The sequence below is a fragment of the Pristiophorus japonicus genome, chromosome 15, assembly GCF_044704955.1.
Source record: "Pristiophorus japonicus isolate sPriJap1 chromosome 15, sPriJap1.hap1, whole genome shotgun sequence".
NCBI lineage: Eukaryota > Metazoa > Chordata > Chondrichthyes > Pristiophoridae > Pristiophorus > Pristiophorus japonicus.
In genome coordinates this window covers 157,902,015-157,924,806 of record NC_091991.1, presented here as the reverse complement: position 1 = coordinate 157,924,806, position 22,792 = coordinate 157,902,015, and the positions used below count along the sequence as shown (strand labels likewise).

The 22,792-nt window shown below is 43.5% G+C and overlaps 1 protein-coding gene across 2 annotated transcripts in view; it reads right to left on the bottom strand.

Moving 5' to 3' along the window:
- LOC139281168 (lipopolysaccharide-induced tumor necrosis factor-alpha factor homolog) overlaps window positions 1–19,340 on the bottom strand; it is a 65,841-nt gene extending 46,501 nt beyond the window's left edge. Inside the window, exon 1 of one of the 2 annotated variants that reach the window (XM_070901191.1) lies at window positions 19,233–19,340. The gene's annotated coding sequence lies outside the window, so the exon portion shown is untranslated. Of the gene's footprint in view, window positions 1–19,163 lie in introns of both variants that reach the window. The other variant, XM_070901192.1, reaches the window with a different exon arrangement.
- Window positions 19,341–22,792: the final 3,452 nt, after the last annotated feature.

Sequence of the window (22,792 nt, the reverse complement as noted above, 5' to 3'; positions counted from 1 at the left end):
GCAAGAGTCAAAAAGGCCCTTAAAGTCACTCAAATTGATTCTCCTGACAGCCTTTAACTACGGATCCTCCCCGTAGTGCTGAGTTATTGCAGCTTTTCTTCAGCCTGTTTTTGGGCCAGCAATCATTTGAGCAAAAATGCCGACAGTAGCACTCGGCGATAATCTGGGTCATAATTGGGCGCATGTTTCCATTATGAGCACAATTCTCGGCCTTGCACGAGGATAGAAACATAGAAAATAGGTGCAGGAGCAGGTCATTTGGCCCTTCGAGCCTGCACCACCATTCAATATCATGGCTGATCATGCAACCTCAGTACCCCACCCCTGCCTTCTCTCCATACACCCTGATCCCTTTAGCCGCAAGGGCCACATCTAACTCCCTTTTGAATATGTCCAACGAGCTGGACTCAACAACTTTCTGTGGCAGAGAATTCCACAGGTTCACAACTCTCGGTGAAAAAGTTTCTCCTCATCTCGGTCCTATATGGCTTACCCCTTATCTTTAGACAGTGACCCCTGGTTCTGGACTTCCAACATCGGGAACATTCTACCTGCATCTAACCTGTCCAGTCCTGTCAGAAATGTATAAGTTTCTATGAGATCCCCTCATACTTACTGGGATTTAGAAGAATAAGCCTAGTCGATCTAATCTTCCCTCATAGGTCAGTCCTGCCATCCCGGGAATCAGTATGGTGAACATTCGCTGCACTCCCTCAATAGCAAGCACATCGTTCCTCAGATTAAGAGACCAAAACTGCACACAATACTCTAGGTGTGGTCTCACCAAGGCCCTATACAACTGCAGTAAGACCTCCCTGCCCCTATACTCAAATCCCCTCGCTATGAAGACCAGCATGCCATTGCTTTCTTTACTGCCTGCTGTACCTGCATGCCTACCTTCAATGACTAATGTACCATGACACCCAGGTCTCTGCATCTCCCCTTTTACTAATTTGTCACCATTCAGATAATAATCTGCCTTCCTGTTTTTGCCACCAAAGTCGATAATCTCACACTTATCCACATTATACTGCATCTGCCATGCATTTGCCCATTCACCTAACCTGTCCAAGTCCCCTGCAGCCTCTTAGCATCCTCCTCGCAGCTCGCACTGCCATCCAGCTTAGTGTCATCTGCAAACTTGGAGATATTACCTTCAATTCCTTCGTCTAAATCATTAATGTATATTATAAATAGCTGGGGTCCCAGCACTGAGCCCTGTGGCACAATAGTCACTGCCTGCCATTCTGAAAAGGACCTGTTTATTCCCACTCTTTGCTTCCTGTCTGCCAACCAGTTCTCTAACCACATCAATACATTACCGCCAATACCATGTGCCTTAATTTTGCACACTAATCTCTTGTGTAGGACCTCGTCAAAAGCCTTCTGAAAGTCCAAATACACCACATCCACCGGTTCTCCCTTATCCACTCTACTAGTTATATCCTTAAAAAACTCTAGATTTGTCAAGCTTGATTTCCCTTTCATAAATCCATGCTGACTTGGACTGATCCTGTCAGTGCTTTCCAGATGCGTTGCTATTACATCTTTAATAATTGATTCCAACATTTTTCCCGCCACCGATGTCAGGCTAACCGGTCTATAATTCCCTGTTTTCTCTCTCCCTCCTTTTTGAAAAAGTGGGGTTACATTAGCTACCCTCCAATCCATAGGAACTGAACCAGAGTCCATGGAATGTTAAAAAATGGCCATCAATGTATCTACTATTTCTAGGGCCACTTCCTTAAGTACTCTGGGATGCAGACTATCAGGCCCTGAGGATTTATCAGCCTTCAGTCCCTTCAATTTCCCCAACACCATTTCCTGATTAATAAGGATTTCCCTCATTCCCCCTTCTCGCTAGACCCTCAGTCCCCTAGTATTTTCAGGAGGTTATTGTGTCTTCCTTAGTAAAGACAGAAGCAAAGTATTTGTTCAATTTGCCTGCCATTTCCTTGTTCCCCATTATGAATTCACCTGATTCTGACTGCAAGACATTAGTCTTCATTAATCTTTTTCTCTTCACATATCTATAGAAGCTTTTGCAGTCAGGTTTTTATGTTCCCTGCAAGCTTACTCTCATACTCTATTTTCCCCCTCCTAATTAAACCCTTTGTCCTCCTCTGCTGAATTCTAAATTTCTCCCAGTCCTCAGGTTTGCTGCTTTCTCTGGCCAATTTATATGCCTCTTCTTTGGATTTAACACCTTCCCTAATTTCCCTTGTTAGCCACGGTTAAGCCACCTTCCCTTTTTTTATTCTTACGCCACACAAGGATGTACAATTGTTGTAGTTCTTTCATGTGATATTTAAATGTCTGCCATTGCCTATCCACCGTCAACCCTTTAAGTATCATTCTCCAGTCTATCCTAGCCAATTCGCGTCTCATACCGTCGAAGTTTCCTTTAAGTTCAGGACCCGAGTCTCTGAATTAACTGTGTCACTCGTCATCGTAAATGAAGAATTCTATCATATTATGGTCACTCTTCCCCAAGGGCCCTGCACGACCAGATTGCTAATTAATCCTCTCTCGTTACACAAGACCCAGTCTAGGATGGCGTCATTTTTTTTTTTAAAAAAAAGGTAGGCCGGGCGATGCAGCTCATTCAGCAGTGCCGAAAGTTGGGCCGGCAATAATTGGGCGCTAGTTTACACTTCTCAGCAAATATGGGAGATAGCCCGCATCTCAGCTCTTATATGGATGCTAAATGGGCCGTAAGTCCAACTTGTGGTTTCTTCCTTCATGCAAAAATAATTAATTTCCACCTCAACTCTGAAAACCTTGGTCTAAAGACACCAATACTGTTCCCATATTTGAAATAGTTCTCTTGTAAACTGAAACAGGATATATCTATATTTTTTTTTTAAAAAAGGCCTCTAATCACAGTTTGTAACATTTGAATATTTTATTGATATTACTTTTATTACTTCTCCAAATCTTGCTCGCTTCTTCCTCCCAAGTTTCAAATACATAGTGGGTAGAATAAATCTCTCCATTCATTCTCAGTGTTGAAATTAAAAACACTCATTGTACTCCTAGTCGAACTCACTATTTCCCAGCACCTCGTTCAATCTTCACTTCCTCCAACAGGCTCTTCTTCCAGCAACATACTAAATCAAACTTGGCATCAGTTAATCACTACTTCATACGCTGCCCTATTCTTTTCAAACATAATGCTGATCTGCTCTGCAGGCCCTGGCATTTTATCCATGTTCTTTCATTTAAAATATTCAGCCACTCTCCAGAACAGCTAAAGAGCGAGCGAGGCCACCATAGATCATGTGTGTAGGCTGTGAAGGACCAGTATGGGCAACACACAGCAAGTCTGCCACTGGTCACGGAATGTTTTGGGGTGAGCACTTTAAATGTTAGGCTGCCCAAAATTGATACACTCACTCCCCACTGCTGCCTAGATTCCTCCTCGGGTTCCGCCCAGTGCCCGTTTCGATCTGATCTGGAGTGGGCGGGAGGGGAGAGTCGCCGGGAACGACCCACTGACATCAGCGGACGGCCGAGTGGCGTAAGCGGACTCCCGCCCGCCGAGATGCTAGATTGGTGCCAGCGGGGGTCGGCACTAGAACAGGGGTGGACCGCTGTGAGGAGGCTGGTCTGTCCCCGACGGTAGGTATGAAGAGCTGATAAAAAACATGAGGGGGGGGGGGGGGGTAAAACATTCTTAAATTTTTTTCTGTACAGCCACTTACCTGGATGGGGCCCCCTGAAGGTGTTCCGATGTTTTTTCTTTGCAGGTCTTTGACCCTCCGTGGGCCCTGACTCCATCCTCAGTGGCATTTGGGCGGCAAGCGCCTTTGCTGCCGAGATTGGGATCTCCCGCCGGCTGCCGCCCAGATTGGCAGCGCAAGTCCCTCATTTGCTGCGTTTTGAAGGATCTTTTTGATGAAAACCCCACCAAAAGTACCATCAGGTACTTCGGCGGACATCGGGCTGCACTTGGGCGGGTGGGCACCTTCACCAAAGTCGGGCCTAGGATCTTCTGGTTATTTGTCTTCCATAGGTCTGTGGCAAACTAGGCCTTTAAACTGTTCAATATATGCTTCCACCTTTTGTAACCTGTATGGCTCTTTACCATAACTGAAGACAGGGCAGGGTAACTGCTGTCCTTGTAACACTGATCACACAAGGCTGTTTTTTGCAGAATATTTTGCACTGAGGTTAGGGGATTTCAGCAGTGGGAAACTTGTCCTCTTTGAGCATCCAGCCCCGGCCTCTTACATTTTCAATTTTAACTCGGCTTTACTCCAATGTACTTTAACCCAAACTTCTGAAAACCATTCCCATTTCATCATTGCTAAATGTTTTGCGTTCACACCCCAACTAGACCTATGGCATCTCCAAGTGAGATCATTTTAGTGTTTAGTGCCAAATTATGGGGCAGGTTTGTCCAATAAAAGAGACTGGAACTACCTAAATTTATTTCACTTGGGATTTTTCCTGGTAACGTATAAACTTCTATTTCATCAGTCTAGGCTGGATTCAAATGTAGATCACAAAAGTAAACAGTGTAAAATGCGGCAGCCATCAAGAAAATGTTAGGTAGGAGATTTACGATCAAAACGAACATATCACAAATAAATAATGATGTTAAATCAAAAGACAAAAGTCTCACTACCAACTTTGAGAGATTTGGCAATTGGGTCGCCTGATGTTAATTCTAAATCATAGTTTATATAAACTTAAAAAAACATGTTTAACCTTAAGCACGGTAACATGGCTGCAACACCATGCTATTTCCCCCATGGTGCCCAACGTAGCATTGCAGTGGGAATCTCTGAAACAAGTGGTTGCTGGAACCTCATTTGCCTGAAGCGTGTTCGGAGGTGGAGATTTTGGCTGGCTTGTAAGGGCTCAAGTTTCGGCCTGAGTTGCTCCTATTTTTTTTGGAGCAACTAGTTTAGAATGGAGCATCTTAGAAATTGCAATTCTTGGCATTGAGCTTGCTCCAGTTCTAGTGAGTTAGAATAGTTTCATTTTAGAACAGTTTTTTCCCCCAAAAAAGGGGGCGTGTCCAGCCACTTACATCTGTTTTGCAAGTTTAGGCAGTGAAAACTTACTCCAAACTAACTTAGAATGGAGTAAGTGTAGAGGTTTGTACGCTCAGAAAAACCTTGCCTACATTTTAGAAATTAGGCGTAAGGAACGAGAGATAGGGGTGGGTGGGGAGGGGGGGGGAAGAAGGGAAGTTTACAAGCATTAAACACTTCGCTTTTACAAATAAAGAGCCATCATCAATAATAAATGATAAATAAATCAATAAATCAACCCATAAATCAAACAAAAAAAAAAATTAAAACATTAAGTTTCTACTCACCTACTGCAGCACCGAGCGCCCTCCATCAGCGTGCTGGGCCGACCAGGTATTCGGACGGGCCCAGCGATGATCGCCGCCGAGGACTTCAGACAGGTCCACCCCCAGCAAGGTGCCGGGCGGGTGGGCCCCGCTACGGTAAGGGCTGTCGGACCACTCGGCCCGGGATAGGGGAGTCGTCCCTTCAGCCAGGGATAGGGTCGTCGTCGCCCGGAGACAGGACGCGTTGGGAGGACCAGGAGCTACTGCGCACACGCACAGCTGCCGACACTGTTTTTGGCACAGGACTGTAGCTCCGCCCCTAGCAGCTCCTACTGCGCCACACCGAGCTGGAAACGGGCCTAGATATCAGAGAATCGCGAGGTAAGTATTCGGCGTAATTTCTGTTCTGCAAATTAGGCGGGCCTCTCCGATGTATGCTGTTCTAGCGGGGGGGGGGGCTGAAACAGGAGCCCTATGCATCCCAAGTACTTTACTATTGCACTGTTGACTTGAACCCACCACTTCCTGTATAGATCAACTGTAATTGCTACATCAATTTTCAAAAGACCTTCCAGTTCCCATAAATGAAATCGGGAAGTACATGTAATTTTATAAATACTGACTTTCAAAACTGTTCACTCTGCCGAAGGCAACTGTACAATAAAATTTAAGCAACTTAAACACTTCATTGGCTGTAAAGTGCTTTGATACGTTCAGTGGTCATGAAAGGTGCTCTTCTTTCTTTCTTTCAATGGCAGCTATTTGCATTTTTCACTGGCCAAATGCCAGAAAATAAGTAAAAATATTTTCATCAAGAATACAGTATTCAACAGTTAATTAAATATAAATGATTGTGCTTCCTGTGCTAGTTTAGTTTTGGCAGCTGTACAATACAGATGATATCAGGGTGCAAGTCTTTCCAGAGTTCCAAAGAACAGGCATTACTACTAGTGAATACAAATGCAATTCAGGGAAACTTTGGGTTTTAGAATGGATTAGCATTTACCTCTAGAAGATACCTTTTAGCATGCAAAACATCTCAAAATGTCAAGTACCAAATCAGAAATTTTACACTTCAATATCAATCAAAATATCATCTGTGGTTTGGGAAAATGTTGGAATCCATTATTAAAGAAGCAGTCGCAGGACATTTGGAAAAGCATAATTCAGTCAGGCAAAGTCAGCATGGATTTATGAAGGGGAAGTCATGTTTGACAAATTTGCTGGAATTTTTGTGGATAAAGGGGAACCAGTGGATGGGGTGTATTTGGACTTCCAGAAGGCATATGACAAGGTGCCACATAAAACTTTACTGGATAAGATAAAATTTCACGGGGTTGGGGATAATATATTAGCATGGATAGAGGATTGGCTAACTAACAGAAAACAGAGTGTCGGGATAAATGGTTCATTCTCAGTTGGCAATCAGTAACTAGTGGCGTGCCACAGGGATCAGTGCTGGGACCCCAACTATTTACAATCTATATGAACGACTTGTATGAAGGGACCGAGTGTAACGTAGCCAAGTTTTCTGATGATACATCGATGGGAGGAAAAGCAATGTGCGAGGACAAAAAACCTGCAAAAGGACAGACAGGCTAAGTGAGTGGGCAAAAATTTGGCAGATGGGGTATAATGTTGGAAAGTGAGAGATCATGTACTTTGACAGAAAAAAAATTGGAAGAGCAAGTTATTGACCCCGAAATTCCGATGTCCCGGGTCCGTACGAAGTTTCTGCGGACCCGGGAAGGCATCGGAAAAGCTGGTTTTCAGCACGCAATGCGCATGCGCTGAAAACCGGCTTTTCCGATCTGTGAAGTCTCTGGCTTGACAGATCTCACGCATATCGGAAGCGAGGACACTTGCAGGGCAAGATTTCTGATATTTACGAACATCTTGCCCAGCAAATGTCCTCAAAAATCTTGCGCCTGAAAAAGCAGGCGTATAGCCTACTTTTACAGGCGTAAGTGTTTAAAAACATACATCTACATTAAAATTAAATTAAATAAACACATGAAAACATATTTTATTGTTTAAAAACCCTCCCCACTACGGTAAGTTTATTTTAAGGCATCTTTAAAAAAATTTGTGAAAATATATATTTTTTTTAATTAAGAACTTTAAATGATTCTTAAATATGTAGTGTATTTTTCTTTTTTTTATTATTAGTGTTGTGTGTGTTTTGGGGGGGGGGGGGGGGGGGGGGAGTTCTCATTCATAATAATGGGAACTCTAACTTAGTTCCCATTATTATGAATGAGAACATACTATACCTGATTGGCTGCCCAGAGCCATGTGACTACAGCTCCAGTCCTGCGCACGTCCTGACGTGCACGCACTCTGATGCGTAGGAGTGAAGGCCTCAGGTTCGGAAGTTCGAGCGGGCGCAGCAGCAACAGGTAAGTGCGCATCTTTTTTCCCCTTTTTCACTCGTTTGCCCGTGGGAAGACCGCGATCAGAATTTCAGGCCAAAGAGAGAAAAATCGCAAAGTGCTGCAGTACAACAGGACCTGGGGGCCCTGGTGCAGGAAACATAAAAGGTTAGTATGCAGGTATATAGCAAGTGATCAGAAAGGCCAATGGAATCTTTGCCTTTATTGCAAAGGGGATTGAGTATAAAAGCAGAGAAGTCTTGCTACAGTTATACAGGGTATTAGTGAGGCCACACCTAGAATACTGTGTACAGTTTTGGTTTCCATATTTACAAAAGGATATACTTGCTTTGGAGGCAGTTGAGAAGGTTCACTAGGTTGATTCCGGGGATGAGAGGGTTGACTTATGAGGAAAGGTTGAGTAGGTTGGGCCTCGACTCATTGGAATTCAGAAGAATGAGAGGTGATCTTATCGAGACGTACAAGATTATGAGGGGGCTTGACAAGGTGGATGCAGAGAGGATGTTTCCACTGATGGGGGAGACTAGAACTAGGGGACATAGTCTTAGAAAAAGGGGCTGCCCATTTAAAACTGAGATGAGGACAAATTTCTTCTCTGAGGGTTGTACATTTGTGGAATTCACTGCCTCAGAGTTGTGGAAGATGGGTCACGGAATAAAGTTAAGACCGAGATAGACAGTTTCTTAACCGATAAGGGAATAAGGGGTTATGGGGAGCGAGCAGGGAAGTGGACCCAAGTCCATGATCGGATCAGCCATGATAGTATTAAATGGCAGAGCAGGCTCGAGGGGCCATATGGCCTACTCCTGCTCCTATTTCTTATGTTCTTATGTTCAAATCTATTCTTGGTCAAAACATGCAAATAATGGACCTGAAATTATGGTTGTTTCGACAGCATACACTGCCAGAAGCCTTTTGAAAGGCCCCGCAAGTTCCGGGTTTCTGCATGCACTGCACATGCGTGAAAACCCGACAGCTGCGATCAAGTTTTGCATTGACAGATTTACACATCTGCTGCAAACACACTTGAATTGGGCTATTTGCCGAACTACTGCCCACAAAACCCTTACACCTGGCAAAAGGCCTACTTCTTCCAGCAAAAGGGTTAAAATTAAAATGTTAAAATGATTAAAACATACACATACATTTAAAATTGGTTTTGTAAATTTTGGCCTGTTTTAAAAGGTTTAAACGATTTTTGCAAAAAAAAGTTTTATTTTAAATGCTTAATGGATCTTTGAGTTAATTTTGAACATGGGAACATTTATTTTTAAAGTGGTGTGAATTCTCATTTATTTGGGGATTTCTAATATGCTTACGGGGATTCCGTACGTAATTGAAATCCCCACAAGCATCAGAGGAATCCCCCAGAGGGCCCAATTGATCCTAGGTACGCTTGCGAACCACTGGGATCCATGGGCGTTTACCTAGGCCTACGTCGGCAGGGCCGAGAAGGGAACATTCCGTGGCCGGCGAGCCAGGAGGGAAGTACGGAAATATTTTGCTAGTTAGTTATAGAGGTGTACTCCAGCGGTATGCCTCGGACCGCAAATTCAGGGCCAACTTTTTGCTGTAGGGTCATTCAACAACTGGCAAATTGATCCCTCGATAGTCAGACAGCAGATTCAAGAACTCTGGCTGAGCAGCACAAACATGTGAACAACTGCCACCATCCCCCCACCCCCAAATGAGCAGTGGTTTCACATCAAAGTAATACTTGCCAGCAGCCACAACGCCGTGTCTCAATTTTTATTTATTTATTTTTAAAAAAAATAAGAAATCTAACTGGAGGAAAAGCCTACACAGAACAACGTGCAATGTGCCAACCAATTTGGATGTTCTAGATATCAAAATTCGACTGCCACATACCAGGTTTATTCAGCAACTGCTGAATTCAAATCTTCATGCAAGGGGCTTTGGCAATAGTAACTGTGGTGAAGTTGACACCCCTTCCAAGATTCTGAGTAACAGCTTGGTGTCTCTCTGCCACACTCCCAGCCCCGATATCCCCTTGCTCAGTACCTTTACCATCCAATTTAACGTGACCACTCCTCGTCCGGAAAAATCCCTTATGCAGAACAGGCCAGGTCCCGAGGGTTCCGGATAAGGGAGGTTCAACCTGTAGGAAATAAAAATTTAACTCCGAGCCGCACAAGTAGAAATTAGTGCAGGTGACCAAAAGCTTGGTCAAAGAGATATGTTTGAAGGAGCAGGGCTGTAATAATACCCACCCTCCTGTATGGGTGTGAGGCATGGACGATGTACAGAAGGCACCTCAAGTCTCTGGAGATATATCACCAACGATGTCTCCGCAAGACCCTGCAACTCTCCTTGGAAGGACAGGCGCACCAACATCAGTGTCCTCGACCAGGCTAACATCCCCAGTATTGAAGCACTGACCGCACTCGATCAGCTTCGCTGGGCAGGCCACATAGTACGTATGCCAGATACAAGACTCCCTAAGCAAATGCTTTATGCAGAGCTCCTTCATGGTAAACAAGCCAAAGGAGGACAGCGGAAACGTTATAAGGACACCCTCAAAGCCTCTCTGGTAAAGTGCGACATCACCACTGACACCTGGGAGGCCCTGGCCGCAGACCGCCCAAGGTGGAGAAAGTCCATCCGGAAGGGTGTTGAGCTCTTTGAGGCTCGACGCAAGGAGCATGAAGAGGCCAAGCGCAGATAGCGGTAGAAGCGTGCAGCAAACCAGCCCTACTAACCCCTACCCCTGACGAATGTCTGTCCCACCTCCAACAGGGTCTGTGGCTCCTGTATCGGACTGTTCAGCCATCAAAGAACTCACAGGGAGTGGAAGCAAGTCCTCCTCGATTCCGAGAGACTGCCTATGATGATAATGATGAAGGAAGCGAGAGAGGTAGAGAGGTGAAGAGGTTTAGGCAGGGAGTTCCAGAGCTTGGGGCCTAGGCAACAGAAGGCACAGCCACCAATGGTTGAGCGATCATAATCAGGGATGCTCAAGAGGGCAGAATTAGAGGAGCGCAGACATCTGGAAGGCGGGGGGGGGGGCTGGAGAAGATTGGAGAAATAGAGGAGCTAGGCGAGGCCATGGAGTGATAACAACATTTGGTTGTTTTTTTTTTTCAGGGCAAGCGCTAAATCCTGAAGTTACCGTCAGTTTCAGAGGGGTAATGACGATGAACGCTGATAGTTCATCATTACCACCGCAAAATCCAGGCCAATATTCCAGCATTAACTTAACTTTCATCAGCCTGTTGCCGTAGCTTTCAACTCTCGTTGCTGTAGTTACCTTTGAAGGCTTCTTGGTCTGTTACTGCAGAGGCTTATTTCACGAGGGCTTGTGTAAATACAATAAAATCAATTACGCAAGCCTGAAAAGTGCGCAAGATAAAACAAAACTATTTAAAAAAACACTATCTGGATCCTGGAGTGTTCCACATTCTAATTTAAGTAGAGATGTGTGCCTGTCAAAGAGTTGACTAGATTAATCCAGGAAGTGGCTGATATTAATACTCAAATAGCAAACTTTTGAGAGACTAGAATAGGTTTAAAATAAAAACAATCCACAGACTTCTTTAAGCATACAAGGTCTTAGAAGTGAAAATCACATTCCTATGAAACACTGATGAGGCCAATTTTGAGTATCCCATTATGGGAAGCACAGATTAAGTTCTTAACAACACAAGACCATATGGAACAACAGCAGGGTTAGCCATACAGCCCCTCAAGCCTGCTCGGCCATTCAATTAGATCATGGCTGATCTGATCTTGGCCTCAACTCCTTTCCTGCCTGCTCCCCATAACCCTCGACTCCCCGACAGTTCAAGAATCTGTCTATCTCAGCCTTTTATAGATCGCTCAGCTTCCACAGCTCTCTGGGGTAGAGAATTCCAAAGATTCATGATCCTCAGAAGAAATTCCTCCTCATCACCATCTTAAAATGGGCAACCCCTTATTCTGAAATTATGCCCCCTAGTCCTGGGTTCCTCCCAGCATCTCAATTCACCAGGAATTGAAAACTGGAGCTCGGAGGAGAGATGAGATACTGGGACTATTTCCATTGGAGCAGAGAAGGTTAAAAGATTTAACATAGAAAGTAGGTGCAGGAGCAAGCCATTCGGCCCTTCGAGCCTGCACCGCCATTCAATATGATCATGGCTGATCATGCAACCTCAGTACCCTACCCCTACCTTCTCTCCATACCCCCTGATCCATTTAGCCCCAAGGGCCACATCTAACTCATTTTTGAATATGTCCAACGAACTGGACTCAACAACTTTCGGTGGCAGAGAATTTCACAGGTTCACAATTCTCTGGGTGGAAAAAGTCTCTCCTCATCTCGGTCCTATATGGCTTACCCCTTATCTTTAGGCTATAACCCCTGGTTCTGGACTTTCCCGACATCGGGAACATTGTTCCTGCATCAGTCCTGTCAGAATTTTATAAGTTTCGATGAGACCCCCTCTCATTCTTCTAAATTCCAGTGAGTATAAGCCTAGCCGATCCAGTTTTTCCTCGTATGTCAGTCCTGCCATCCCAGGAATCAGTCTGGTGAACCTGCGCTGCACTCCCTCAATAGCAAGCATGTCCTTTCTCAGTTTAGGTGAGCAAAACTGCACGCAATACTGAAGGTGTGGTCTCACCAAAGACCCTGTACAACTGCAGTAAGACCTCCCTGCCCCATACTCAAATCCCCTCGATATGAAGGCCTGCATGCCATTTGCTTTCTTTACTGTCTGCTGTACTTGCATGCCTATCTTCAATGACTGATGTACCATGACACCCAGTACTCATTGCACCTCCCCTTTTACTAATCTGTCACCATCTAGGTAATAATCTGCCTTCCTGTTTTTGTCACCAAAGTAGATAACCTCACATTTATCCACATTATACTGCATCTGCCATGATTTGCCCATTCACCTAACCTGTCCAAGTCCCCTGCAGCCTCTTAGCATCCTCCTCGCAGCTCACACTGCCAGCCAGCTTAGTGTCATCTGCAAATTTGGAAATATTACATTCAATTCCTTTGTCTAAATCATTAATGTATATTGTAAAGAGCTGGGGTCCCAGCACTGAACCCTGCGGCACCCCACTAGTCACTGCCTGCCATTCTGAAAAGGACCCGTTTATTCCCACTCTTTGCTTCCTGTCTGCCAACCAGTTCTCTATCCATGTCAATACATTACCCCCAATACCATGTGCCTTAGTTCTGCACACTAATCTGTTGTGTGGGACCTTGTCAAAAGCCTTTTGAAAGTCCAAATACACCACATCCATTGGTTCTCCCTTGTCCACTCTACTACTTACATCCTCAAAACTCTAGAAGATTTGTCAAGCATGATTTCCCTTTCATAAATCCATGCTGACTTGGACTGATCCTGTCACTGCTTTCCAAATGCGTTGCTATTACATCTTTACTAATTGATTCCAGCATTTTCCCCACCACCGATGTCAGGCGAACTGGTCTATAATTCCTTGTTTTCTCTCTCCCTCCTTTTTTAAAAAGTGGGGTTACATTAGCTACCCTCCAATCCATAGGAATTGAACCAGAGTCTATAGAATGTTGGAAAATGATCACCAATGCATCTACTATTTCTAGGGCCACTTCCTTAAGTACTCTGGGATGCAGACTATCAGGCCCTAGGGATTTATCAGCCTTCAGTCCCTTTCATTTCCCCAACACCATTTCCTGACTAATAAAGGATTTCCCTCAGTTCCCCCTTCTCGCTAGACCCTCGGCTCCCTAGTATTTTCGGGAGGTTATTCGTGTCTCTCTTCGGTGAAGACAGAACCAAAATACTTGTTCAACTGGTCTGCTATTTCCTTGTTCCCCATTATGAATTCACCTGATTCTGACTGCAAGGGACCTACATTGGTCGTCACTAATCTTTTTCTCTTCACATATCTATAGAAGTTTTTACAGTCAGTTTTTATGTTCCCTGCAAGCTTACTCTCATACTCTATTTCCCCCCCTCCTAATTAAACCCTTAGTCCTCCTCTGCTGAATTCTAAATTTCTCCCAGTCCTCAGAGGTTTGCTACTTTTTCTGGCCAATTTATATGCCTCTTCCTTGGATTTAACACTTTCCCTAATTTCCCTTGTTAGCCACGGTTGAGCCACCTTCCCTTTTTTATTCTTACGCCAAACAGCGATGTACAATTGTTGTAGTTCATCCATGTGCTATTTAAATGTCTGCCATTGCCTATCCACCGTCAACCCTTTAAGTATCATTCTCCAGTGTATCCTAGTCAATTCATATCTCATACCATCGAAGTTTCCTTTAAGTTCAGGACCCTAGTCTCTGAATTAACTGTGTCACTCTCTATCTTAAATGAAGAATTCTACCATATTATGTTCACTCTTCCCCAAGGGGCCCCGCACGATCAGATTGCTAATTAATTAATCCTCTCTCGTTACACAAGACCCAGTCTAGGATGGCCTGCTCTCTAGTTGGCTCCTCGACATATTGGTCTAGAAAACCATCCCTTATACACTCCAGGAAATCCTCCTCCACAGTAATGCTACCAGTTTGGTTAGCCCAATAAAAGCGTTTACGATTATGAAGGGTTTTGATGGGGTGAATAGGGAAAGACTATTTATTCTGGTTGGAGAGTCGGTGAAAAGTGAGCCTTCAATTTAAAATGGTCACTAAGAAAGTGAGAAGGGTATGGAGAAGCGTCTTTATGCAGAGGGCCATTGAAATACTTTTCCACAGGGAGTGGTTTAGGCAGAAACCATTACATCATTTATGGGACAATTGAATAAATAGAAGAAGAGCATGGGCAGCGAGATTAGTTTTGGATTGCTCCAGCAAAGGGCTGGCACAGGTATTAAGGGACTAATAGCCTCCTTCAGTCTTGTAAATTTCTTTGGTTCTATAACAGGCAACAGAAGTTATTGGTCAGCCTGCACTGTAGTGTACATTTTACAAGTTCACAGTGCCAGCAGGCACCAGAGAACTGAACTATGAACTAGCAAAGGAAACAACAACTTGCATTTATACCTTTATAGCCTTGTACCTTTGTACCTTTAAATGTAGTAACATTCGCCAAGGTGCTTCACAGGAGCATTGTCAAACCCGAGCCACATAAAAGGAAATGGTGGGACAGGTGGAGGCAGGTTTTAAGGAGCATCTTAAAAAAGTAGAGAAGCAGAGAGGGTTGGGAAGGGAAATCCAGAGCTATAGGGCTAGGCAGCTGAAGGCACGGCCACCAATGGCAGAGCGATAAAAATCAGGGCTGCAAAGAAGCCAGAATCTCAGGGGTTCTGACAAAGGGTCATCGACCTGAAATGTTAACTCTGTTCCTCTCTCCACAGATGCAGCATAACCTGCAGAGTATTTTCAGCTTTTTCTGTTTTTATTTTACTTGAGCACATAATCCAGTTTAGCACTGTCAAAGTGTTGTCTGTCAGATGGGATAGTAAACCAAGGCCTCATCTGCCCTCGCAAGTGGATGTAAACGATCCCATGACATTGTTTCAATGAAGAACAGGGAAGTTCACCATCATGTCCTGGCCAATATTTATCCCATAGCCAACATCACAACACAGATTACTTTGGTCGTTATCTCATTGCTATATGCAAAATTGGCTGCTGCGTTTCCTACATTGCAACAGTGACTACACTTCAAAAAGTTCTTCATTGGCTGTAAACTGCTTTGGAAATGACCCAAGGTCATGAAAGGCACTATATAAATGCAAGTTATTTGCTTTGCAGTCTGTACTGTTGTCAAGGTTCAGAAAAGCTAGAATCATGCTACATTGGGAGCATTTCCAAAAGCAACACTACCTATTTTCACCTTGCAGATCTAAAAATACCCACAGAATACTTCTCACTTATTCCAGCCATCAATAAAAATAAAATTTCTAAAAGATAAAAAGAAAAAAAACCTGATCAATGGTCTGTTTTCTATTATAACTTTACAGCATGCATCAGACTGCCTGGCATCCTATCTAAACAAAAGGTCAACTGCACCAGCCAACATAACATTGTAACCAATGCACAGCACCAATAGCGAGAGGCAGAATGCACAGCATTGCTACTGAGAGACTCTGCCTGGAGTTCTTACTAACAAACCTGGCAAATCAGCATCGTATTGAACATTTAATGTTAGTGTAATGCAAACGATTATGCCACTCCAATAGTGTAAAATTCTGGGAACACAGGAAAAAGTTGTTTTTGGTGGTCAATGTGATATCTTAACCTACTGGTTAACTTAACAGATAGAAAGTTATATGAGCCAATCACGATTCTCTTATTGCACAGATAGCATGCTGGGTTGAGACCATGGATTTGTGACACTTTCACAGAGGTGCAAGACTACAGATAACTTTACTTTATATGGAGCTATCATTTTACAATAAGTTGCTCCAAGGTTTCCAGGAATTTTCCATTTACTTCCAGCATTATCCTTTAAAAAATTAGTTCTTATTGCTGCAAATAGGAAATATATAACTCAATTAAATATTGTAATCCATTAAAATTTGAAGGCTGCAACAGAGATACTTCCCAAATGACAGTACCAAATCAGGGTTGCCAACCAACAGTATGAACTTCATGTTGACTGTTTACACCAGTAGCACCATTTCAAGAACAATATGCATGTCAAGCACCTGTAAATGGTGACCACAGCACTTGCAAGCAATTCTGCACAAGGGGCCTCAAAAGAGGTGCTGGGCCTCTGCTTTGCACATGCAAATGGCCCAACACCCGTTTCAGGTACGAGCCCTGGGCGTATGCTGGAGCCTTTAACCAATATGGCGCAGAATTGGATGGCCACTTTCCAGTGTAAAACGGGTTCAAGGCCAGCGAATGTCTAGGCCAGTGTCAGCACTTCAAAACTAATTCGCTGGATGTGACACATTGTGGGATGTCCTGAGGATGCAAAAGGAAATATATAACTGCAATATATTTATTGTGTTTAATTCAGATGGACAAGGCAAAGTTTCCCAGATTCATTCCTAAAAGTGGACCTTCCAACACGAGCCTTTAGATATTAGGATATTCAGCGGTCTGTTGCTGGTGCGCAGCACACAAGTTTCAGTATATACAGTTGGTTTGCTCTAATCCCCATGCACTCCTCTCTGAACTCATGACCTTGACTGGCTTTAAACTCAATTGCACCAAGAGGAATCACGTCTCAGGCATATGCTTCCTCTAAATGGACCCATTTGCTTTTTCAGCATTAAAAAAAGAGTGCAGATTAAAGTTCACAATGACTATACAGAAGCAAAATATCTTCCATATGATATCCTAATCAAGAGGATATGACTCAATGGCCTCTATAAAAAGAAACAGACAGGAGCAGGCCAGTCAGCCCCTCAAGCCTGTTCCACCATTCAATGAAATTATCGCCGACCTGTACCCTAACTTCATCCACTCGCCTTGGCTCCATACAGGGCCGGCCTAATGGGTGGTCACCGTGGTCGGGGAGGGGTGAAAGATGCCATGCAGGAAACCCAAGTTGATTCAGTATTTTTTTTTTTTAAAAACACAAATCACAAAACCAGTTCGAGCAGCGAATTGCTATGCAATCAGATTGAGCAGAACCTCCCTCACCCCCAGACCCTTCAACAGGGAGTTCCAAGAGTGATTGTTCCGTTCGGGGTTGTCAATCAAGCAATCACCACTCCCATTGGGAATGTGGCTCAAGCAAGCGAGCAAATGAACGGCGGGCTAGGTGCGAACCGGGAGGGGAGTGCGAACGCCATATGTGCAGCGCAAAGTGGAAAAAAATCTCCCTCTATCCACCCTATCAGTTCCTTTCAAAATCCTAAAAACCTCAATTAAATCACCCCTTACCCTTTTATATTCCAGGGAATACAAGCCTAGTTTATGTAATCTCTTTTCATAATCTAATCCTTGGAGCGATGGCAATATTCTGGTCAATCTGCACAGCACTCCTTCCAAAAAATCAATATATCCTTTCTAAGGTGTGGTGCCAGAACTGTACACAGCACTCCAGATGTGGTCTAATCAGGGCTTTGTACAGCTGTAGCAATATTTCCTCCCCTTTATATTATAGCTCTCTAGTTAAAAAGCCTAACATTCCATTAGCTGATTACCACGTTTCTTACTCAAAATCTGCATATTTTCCCCTACGATTCATTAGTCACAATTGGTTACCAACCTGAAAAAGGCTGCCTTTCATCAACAGCCTTCTAATTGATTGAATGGATGGATGGATGGATATTGTGTAATAATTATGGTGTTGCTAATTTGCAAAAACTTACACAAATACTGCAAAGCATTCTTCTTGTATGTACTCTGCTGCCCGCATCCTAACTTGCACCAAGTCACAGGCTCCATCCCTCTCCGTAGTATCTGTCTGCGCCAAGTCTCCCTCACCCATTACCCCCATGCTCGCTGACCTACATTGGCTCCTGGTCCAGCAACGCCTCGATTTTAAAATTCTAATCCTGTTTTCAAATCACTCCATGGCCTCCCCCCTCCCTATCTCTGTAACCTCCTTCAGCCCTACAACACTCCCAACATCTCTGCACTCCGCCAATTCTGGCCTCTTGCACAACACCAATTTTCATCGCACCGCCATTTGTGGCCGTGCCTTCAGCTGCCTCGGCTTTAAATAACAACTTTTATTTATATAGCACCTTTAACAAAGTAAAACGTCCCAAGGCGCTCCACAACAGTCTTACAACGTGTTAGATATTGACAAGGGAGGAAAAGAGAAGGAAGTGTAAAAAAAAGGTAAAAGGCTCGGATCTGAATAAATAAAAGTAGCCCTTTATTAAATACAGTAAAAGGAATATTCCAGAACACTTAGAACTCACAATACAAAATTATTTTTCTTGCAAAACATAAGTCTACCCCAGATGATTCAAAAAATATTTTTGTACTAAAAAAGGGAACTGCCCAACAATTTGAATTGTGCAAGAAACAATGCAGGAAATTAGTACTAAAAAAACTGGAGTTAAGGGAGTACAATTATCCTATTTAATTTGCCCCACCCAGCCTAGTTTATCTCCCTCTTATTTGCAACGGTTCTCCTTTAATCGAATAGCAATGTTTTTAAAACTAGTCAGCCTGATATTTTGTTTTATGTATTGTCACAGGACTGATCAAAACCGTGGCTAAATTAGATACAGATTCTGCCAGAGAGAGAGAGAGAGAGAGAGAAAAAATGAACCTCCTAGTGCACTGCCCGACATGTAAAGCTGGCTAGGAGGTAGTGGAAAATAACCAACTTCATTCACCGACTTTATGCAGCTAGCTGTGGGCGTGCCACAAACATTCTAACAAAGTTTCCATTTCCTCTCTCCACATTGAAATGCACACACACGTCGGTCTCAGAAACATTCACCCTCAGAAATCGCCCATTAATCATTCACACAGAAAAGGAAGCATCGTCCCCCCCAAACAAAATATTCACACCTGCCCAAGTTTGTTTTTACACGAACAAAATGCTTTTATCCCACGCAGTTACCCTACAACGGTTTTGTTTTTAAAAAAAATGGATTTATACCTCAACAATCTTCAATGAGCAAATCTTACAATTTAAAAAGAAGCAGGCATAAATCAACTGCTCCGATACCTTTAATCCGTTTCCACTTGTGGACTGAATCCAATCCGAGAGCAGACCGCAATAACTGCTCCCTTTACGTATTCCTCGAGTTGTGGCTCAAGCTCTGTACATCAGATGACTGGTCATAAACCACCCAGATAGCTGCGACGTCACACTGTGGACAAAAACAAATCGATCATTATTTACTAACTTGCAATTGAGCTCCTCCATATTGTGCAATTGTAATTATTTTTTTGTGAAGATATATCTGGTAACATTCTTTCAATGCCAATGAACAAAAAGTTCACTTGTTGATGGAACAACAAGAGAAGAAATTACAAATTTGCTGGTGTGCTACTAAGTCTCACAGACCAGGCAGGCTCATGTTAACTTGGAATCTTTCCAGAATAAATTGAATTGCTACAAGTGAGATGGGCTACACTTAGTAAGCCAGTAAGGACAAAGGGACATGTGATGAGTATTGAGGCAACAATTAAGAATCATTTAAACAAGGCGAAAACCGGATCCTAGAACAGACAGATTGTACAATTGACAGCAGCCGATAGTGTGAGCATCGGTACCAGCAGACACTGGGGGATGCGAGAGGAGACATATCTATAATAAGATGTGTATTATATATGAATGCTAGAACCATTAGGAATAAGATGTAGAAGCAGTGGGGAACTGCAATATAGTGAGATAATCAAAAACATGACTAAATCCAGAGGATGGGAATAAATACAGAATTCAGGTGTTAAAATACCGAATGGGCAAAAAAAGGTGGTGTAGATTATATGTCAGGGACGCTTGAGAGGTAAAAGAAGCTGATCCTGTGACAGGTAGGATGCTATAAAAACTAACTGCTCTGGTTAGACATCTTTAATGTAAATAATCCAAGCGAACATTAGGGGTATGCTATAGATCACCAGGTCAACAGAAGACAATTTGCTCTATGAAGCGATATGAAGGAAATAGGAGAGCAGAAAATTTATTTTAATAGGAGACAACAATCAACCAATTATTTTTTATTTGTTCCTGGGATGTGGGTGCTGCTGGCAAGGCCAGTATTTATTGCCCATCCCTAATTGCCCTGGAGAAGATGGTTGTGAGCCGCCTTCGTGAACCGCTGCAGTCCGTGTGGTGAAGGTACTCCCACAGTGCTGTTAGGGAGGGAGTTCCAGGATTTTGATCCACCGACGATGGAGCAAAAACAATATATTTCCAGGTCAGGTTGGTGTGTGACTTGGAGTGGAAATTGGAGGTTGGTTTTCTCATGCTGCCCTTGTCCTTCTAGGTGGTAGAGGTCGTGGGGTTTGTGAGGTGCTGTCGAAGAAACCTTGGCAAGTTGCTGAAGTGCATTTTATAGATGGTATACACTGCAGCCACGGTGCGCCGGTTGGTGGAGAGAGTGAATGTTTAAGGTGGTGGATGGAGTGCCAATCAAGTGGGCTGCTTTGTCCTGGATGGTGTCGAGCTTCTTCAGGGTTGTTGGAGCTGCACTCGTCCAGGAAATATAAATATAAAAAAATAGTTAAAGCCAAGTGGTTTAGAGTCAGAGTTGGTAAATGTAATGCTTTACTGTTTCCTGATCCAGTGTACTAAGGAAGCCATGAGAGACAGCACTCATCCTGATCCATTTGTAAAAGACCCAGAAACGATACTTGAAATGGAAGTTGAAAGATCCCTGGAGTCAGACATGCTAAAGGAAACGTATTGGGGGATGTTGGTCAGTAGAGGTGAAATGGAGCATATTTAAAAGTATAATGCTGAGCACTCATGATACAAATATTCCCAAAACCAACAAGCTCAGGTTAAACAAACTTGACCCTAAATAGATTAACAAACAAATTGTAAGTGCGACATGGGAACACTGGCCTATACAAATCCTGCAGGGAGAAAGGAGATGGAGCTCACTAGGATGAACATAAGAAAATGCAGAAACGCATTTAAAAGGGTGGCCAGGGAAACCTAGAAAAAAACGCTGGTGCCAAAGAATAACCATAAAAAATCTCAATAGCACAACAGCAAGGGGGCAGTTAGAGAAGAGGTGAAAACCTTAAAAGATGCAAAAGGACTCAAAACTGTAAATGAGCACAAAATAGTAAATATTCTAAATGGCTACTTCCTGCAAGTACTTACAAGGGATGACATGAGCACATGTCCTCTCCAAACAACAAAATCCTAAGTCAAATCAATGAGTGGAAGGCTCAACTTTGGTGGGGGTGTAAAATGGGCAATCGCAGATCGGCTGGCAATTATACACTCCACTTGATTTTCCTTACCATTGACATTTGTACATTTTGCTTAATAACTGTTATAAATGAGATGGAAGTCCTAAAGAGCCTAAAATGGCTCAGAACACACAAATTACTGTTTATTCCAGAGTGCTGGGGAGGAGATTTATGAAGTATTGACCATCATTATGAGGGAATCAAAGGAAACTGGGGAGCTACCAATAGATTGGAAACAGGCTAACATGTTTCCCATACTTAAAAATGGTGATGAAGCAGACACAGGAAAATACGTACTCATTAGTCTTATTCCCATCAAATCAATTATCAGGAGTAAATGGAAGAATCCAGTAAACAGCAGTCAGCAAGGGGAAGATGGTGCCTGACCAAACTCTTCTAATTCTTTGAGCAAGTGGCAAACCAAATGAACTGTGATGTGCTGTGCATTAACTTCCAAAAGGCTTTGATAAAGTTCCACATGAACGGCTATTAATTAAACCCAATTCAAGGTAGACTCTGCAACTGGATAAGAAACTGGCTTAAGAGTAGAAGACAACAAAGGAGTTATGTCAGAATGCTAGAAGTATTCAGAAGGGTGGCTTGGGCCTCAATATTGGGATCATTACTGTTTCTGTACTCCTTCACAGCAAACGAGCCATAGGTGGGCAGAGGAAACGTTACAAAGTCACCCTCAAAGCCTCCCTGATAAAATGCAACTGACACCTGAGAATCCCTGGCCAAAGCCTGCCCTAAGTGGAGGAAGTGCATCCGAGAGGGCACCGAGCACCTCGAGTCTCATCGACAAGAGCATGCAGAAATCAAGCGCAGGCAGCAGAAAGAGTGCGCAGCAAACCTGTCCCACCCACCTATTCCTTCAACGACTATTGACTATCTGCCCCACCTGTGACAGGGACTGTGGTTCTCATATTGGACTGTTTAGCAACTTAAGGACTCATGTTTAGAGTGGAAGCAAGTCTTCCAGCTGATACCACATGTCAGGTTTCTGAATTATGAAGAAAGACTGGAAAACTCACACCAAGTCGTGTTCACCCATCAGCCCTGTGCTCGCTGACCTTCATTGGCTCCCGTTTAAGCAACGTCTTGATTTAAAAATTCTCATCCTTGTTTTCAAATACTTCCATTGCTTCACCCTTCCCTATCTCTGTAATCTTCTACAGCCCACAATCCTCTGAGATATCTGAGCTCCTCGAATAATGACCTGTTAAGCATCCCCAATTTTAATCGCTCCACGGTTGCTGACCATGCCTTCTGTTGCCCTAAGCTCTGGAAATTCCTCCCTAAACCTCTCCGCCTCTCTATCTCTCTTTCTTCCGTTAAGATGCTCCTGAAAACCTACCT